The sequence below is a fragment of the Sycon ciliatum genome, chromosome 12 (assembly GCF_964019385.1).
Source record: "Sycon ciliatum chromosome 12, ocSycCili1.1, whole genome shotgun sequence".
In the NCBI taxonomy this organism is placed as follows: domain Eukaryota; kingdom Metazoa; phylum Porifera; class Calcarea; order Leucosolenida; family Sycettidae; genus Sycon; species Sycon ciliatum.
The window spans coordinates 7,465,734-7,471,382 of record NC_088654.1 but is presented as its reverse complement, the minus strand read 5'-3'; positions in this window follow the sequence as shown (position 1 = coordinate 7,471,382).

Here is a 5,649-nt window from a genome sequence, read left to right as displayed (position 1 = left end):
CGTAGATCAGAGACTACACGCCAGCACAGAACTGCATACAGCTCCGCACGCGAAAGGATCACGTGAACTTGAGTGCCCCAAATCAAAATGGCGCTGATGTCCACTGGCTATCAGCATACGTACTGTGAGCCCTAAATTTCGAACGTGAGATGTCACTGCCAAAATGGCGCTCCTCACGTTGCAACGTGAGATTTCAGCGCGACAGAGCGCCAACTCACGGTGACAAAAGCGATTCAGCACACCATTTTTCTCACGTTCGATATTGAACAAACTTGAAGCATAAACTCTCTACTGTAAACTACAGTGCTGGCAACTGAAATCCGACACCCTGAGCGGTGCGCTCACATCGCAAAGACCCAACACGGGATTGTAAAACTACGAAATAGAGACCGCTGGAATGTACACTCATCGCTCAGGGGGTCGGATTTCAGTTGCCAGCACTGCCAGCAACGTCAGTACTGTAAGTGTAACAGTTTTCTTCTCCACGCTCTGTGACGTCACTACCGGTACGCGTGTAGTGACCTCGTACATGTACATGCATTTTTGTATACATAAATCATTTTTCGTAAAAATGGCCCCTGTATAATATTTTCACGTGAAAGAAATAAACTTTCTCTTTGGCCCCAACTTCGTTGTGGTCTGGTTGGCCATTGTAGCCGTCATGGTTGACGTAAAACACCATAATTGGTGACCCCTGACACTGCGCTGAGTCGGAGTTGCTGTATGGATGGAATGGAGCAGGCCCATCGCGCCTTCGACCTCCGCGGCCCAGATTGAGCAGGCGCCCAAGCCCACGACCTCACCAGCCCACCATCCGCCGATCCACCGATCCGCCGATCAACCGCCACGATCTCCTAGCCCGCAGCCGCCTCTGACAAGATCAAGATCCGTCCTCCTCTGTCACGCGTACGTTTCCCTTGTTCTCTTCTCTACTTTCTTTCTCTGGACTGCCTCTGACACGTTCTTCCACCTCTGTCACGCATGTTTCCTCTTCCCCTTTCCTGCATTTTTCTACCTTGTTTCGGACCTTGTGTCCACGTGTCATACAACGGTATTCCGCATGCAGCGCATATTTTTTCTCTTTGTACAGTCTTTCTCTTTGTACAGTGTATTTTTCTTTCCCGTCTTTCCGCTTTGTACGCTTCGCTCACTCTTTCCTTTCCAAGATCTTTTTTTTTGTTTGTTTTGTTTGTTTGTTTGTTTGGCTTTATTTAAAGTGGAGTTCCAAAACAGGCCTAAACCTAATGACAATGGTCCCACTGATAATAAGAGAAAAGAAAATATAATAATAAGCGGACAAACAGAACCAAGAAGAAGATACAGCTGTAGTTAGATAACTAATATGAGCACGGCAGCAGGGGAAAAAAAGTCACAATCACGGCAACCGGGAAGAAAGGAGTGAGTGAGTGAGTGAGAGAGAGAGAGAGAGAGAGAGAGAGAGAGAGAGAGAGAGAGAGAGAGAGAGAGAGAGAGAGAGAGAGAGAGAGAGAGAGAGAGAGAGAGAGAGAGAGAGAGGTAGTGAAGCAGATGAGTTCATCCTAGTTGACGGTACTGCCTAACAGAAAGGCCAGGCTTAGCGATTTGAAAGTGGAGCGCTTTCTTTCGAGGCGTGCTGTGTCTGGGAGCTGGTTCCACAGGATAGCTCCAGCATGGCTAATGCGCTTAGCTGAGGATGCAGTGGGGGAGACAGGAATGATGAGTAACTTGCTGTTCCCTCCTCGTGTTCGGAGAGAGGGACTACGGGTGAAAAAGCTTGCAAACAGAGTACTTGAAGATTTGTTCAGGCAGCGCCAAATGAATACAAGGATGTGCATGTGGGTGTATATGCTGAGGGTATGGGCATTCATGCGTTCAAGTAAGGGAGCCGTGTGAGTGCGAGGGGCTGCCCTTTTTTTTCCGTTTGGCGTTCTTCAGCAACTGCTCTCGGCTTCATCTCTGGTGGGGGTGTAATGTAGTGACTTCGTACATGCATTTTTGTATACATAAATCATTTTTCGTAAAAATGGCCCCTGTAAATATTTTCACGTGAAAGAAATAAACTTTCTCTTTGGCCCCAACTTCGTTGTGGTCTGGTTGGCCATTGTAGCCGTCATGGTTGACGTAAAACACCATACGCGTGCCACATCGGAGGACCGCGGACTAATGCTGAACCAAAAGAAAACGCAAGCTCTGTTGATTACCCCAAGAGGCCCAGCCCCTGACACAGATAACATTCGAATTCGCTGTGGGAATGCAGCCCTTGCAGTTGTGGAACAAGCGCGGTACCTGGGCGTAATGGTAGATGGGCAGCTCTCCTGGGAGCCTCACGTCAATCACACAATCCAGCAGGTGCGGAAGTCAGTAGGTGCGCTGTGGCGGAGCCGCCGAAGCCTCACCCTGGCGTCAAAGATCCTGTTTTACAGGTCGATGATCCAGGGTAGGTTGTCGTACGCTTCCAACGCCTTTTATCCGTCACTTCAAATTGGCAACATGGAGCCCCTCACACGTCTAACGAAGTGCGCTATCCGCGGCTTCTTCGGTCTGCCACCGTGGTCGCGCACGAGCCCGATCTTTGAACAGCTCCGCCTCACCACCCTGGAGGACATGTTTAACATTAAGCTCCTCATCTTTGTCCGTCGTTGTCTGTTCTCCCGAGCTAGCTCCCTCTTCACCAGCTTCTTCGTGAGAGTTACTGGTGACCGCACTCGGGGAGCAGCACAACACCTCGTTCGAGTACCATTTTGGCCCGGTCCTGCGGGTCGAGCGACCATGCAGTTCATCGGCGCAGTCCTGTGGAACCAGCTCCCGCCTGATCTCCGTTCCGAGCCCAGCCACCTTCAGTTCAGTGCCCTGCTAAAAGCGCATCATGGCTCCGTTTAAATGCTTTTCGGCTAGTGTGTTTCTGTGGTATAGCGGACTGAAGAATAGTAAACGTGTTTTGCAATATATGTATGAAGCTATTTTGTATATAGTATGTTCCCATTCCGTTTTTGCTTTGGTGTAGCCCTGAGGTTGATTGCTTATTTATTTCTACCCTTCCTCTCTCCATACTTCTGTCCCCCCCCCCTCCCCCCCTCTCTCTCTCATTCCTTCTGTCGTCCACATGTATCAAAGGAGGCGAAATCGCCTGTTTGTGGTGCGACGTTAAATAAACTTCTACAACAACAACAACAACAACAACATCTAACACCTTACCATTACACTAACCCTACAGTCCATTCATCGGAAACTGTCCCGCTGGCTTTTGAAAGTCGGATTTGGGCCGAATTGAGGATCAAAAACCCACTTTAAATCTCAAAAATCTGGGTTTTGGATCTGCTTCTCCATACACATTTTGCCATGGCATATCTGTCCTAATTTTGTAAAACCTGGTTGAATTTCTATTTCCCTGTTCTTGGACCTTTCTGGCCTCAAATGTGGCAAGGAGTAATTGCACGGGTCACGCAATGCAGGATGTACTGTTGTTTTCACAATATCTACATGTACATGTACAACTATGTGAGAGAGACACCAAAAAGTTAGGGTGCCAGTTTCCAATGAATGGACTGTAGCAACTTAAGCGGCGCGGAGACAATAACTTTTTAAAATAGGACAATAAGCAGAATCAGCGAAGTGGACATTGCACGTAGTCATGAACAAAAATAAAACCTAGCAACTTCTACGTCAACACGTGCTCTTCTCAGCTACTCGTACGTGCTAAGCTTTCACCTCATCCCGCCTCTCTTGCTGATTGGAGCTGCGTTGTGTCGTGTCGCTCCTATACGTACATGTGCATGTATAATTATACATGTTGTTCACTGATTAGTTTTGTTTGGTTGTCTTGTTCTGAGATTCAATCAACACGGTTACACGGACCGTCGGTCAGTGTCGTGCAATGTTATCGCATGAGCTGATTGTCAGGTCACTGGTGTCTGCCAGTGTTAGTGGTCAGCCCCTGGTTTCAAGAGAAAGATCACTTTGCTGTCTTAGTCTGTTACACCGTCTCTGTCTGATGGTTCTTTCACAGGATTGAAAGAAGCTATGCCAAACTGTCGACGGCCAAGGTACGAAGTAGATTTCAAGCTCAAAGATGTTCCATATCTCCCCAAGAACGAACTTCCTCGCTATGGAGTGCCGGTGTTGTGAATGTGCGCCAAGAGAGCAGTGTGGAGAGGTGGACGGTTAAGATTATTTTCAAGTGGCCGAGTTTGTCGCTACTTCGGAGTTAAGAGGGAAAATAATTGAAATAATTATGCGCTTACACTCCGAGTGGTTGATCAGATGTGTGTGGAGTTTCCGGAGCACATGATTGAAGGCTTCGATAACCTCAAGAAGGCTTCAACAATAGATTTCGCGTGACACGTGAAACCTATGACGTTGACGACAGTTCCGAGTCAGACGATGAAGAAGCAATCTCCAATCACTATTCTGTTAGCAGCGATGAATATGAAGATGTTGAAGATGAGCAGGATGAGGAAGATGATGATGGCTACGGGACCCCATAGGCAGCACATGCATACACATGCGTCATGCACATTTATGACAACCTCATCAAGCCCTACTTGTCTTTGTACATACATGTACATGTACTAGTAGTAGTACTGTTATTTCAATCAAATGAACCCCTCGATAGGCACATTGCCTTTGGGTCATTTAATTTAAAACGGCAATGAATAAAACTAATTGTGCACTCATGACTCATAACCATGTACATGTATAAACAATAATTATTACTAAATGAAAACAAATTCCATAACGTTTTCTCGTGACTATCATCAGTGGAACATCGTCAAAATGGTAAATATCACCAAAACAACCAGTTATATAGCTAGAATATTATTCACAAAATAGCAGCTCGCGGTTACACATAGCGTTAATTACACCAGCAGTGTGATTTTATGCTTTACAATGTAAATGTGAAAATTGTAGCGGTAAATGAATAAGGCAGCTACATGTACATGTATGTCACATGTGTGCGTGTGTGGACAAAAACATTTTCATTTATTGTTATTGTTTTATACATGTACATGGTTATGACTCATGAGTGCACAATTAGTTTTATTCTTTGCCGTTTTACGACTATTGTCTCCTCGTAGGTTATTGAAATAGCAATCGTATCTATTTAAATATTCGACGAGGAGACAATATTTAAATACTTCCGGTCGAGATATAGCCAGACTCAGATAGATATTCTGAACCATGCGCTGAAGTCACGATTTCATTATTGTAGTGTCGCGTTGAACGTAGTGTTGCTCAGCCGGTGTCTGGACAACGCTGTTTGTCCAATTGGTGTCCATCACTTAAACACAATAATAGAAAAGCTGACAGGATCGCTTTTATAAATATTGTTTAATAATGTAGTCCAAATGTCACTTCAGCTCGTCCTACTTATTGCCATATTAAAATTATTGTCTCCTCGTCGAATACTTAAATACTTCAGGTCGAGATATAGCCAGACTCAGATAGATATTCTGAACCATGCGCTGAACACACGATTTCATTATCGTAGTGTCGCGTTGAACGTAGTGTTGCTTAGCCGGTGTCTGGGCAACGCTGTTTGTCCAATTATGTCTGTCACTTTCATTGTCTAATAAAGTAATCCAAATGTCACTTCAGCTCGTCCTACTTATTGCCATAAGTCTATGTTCGCACTACACTGATTGTATCTTGATCTGGCCCCGCCACCACTTC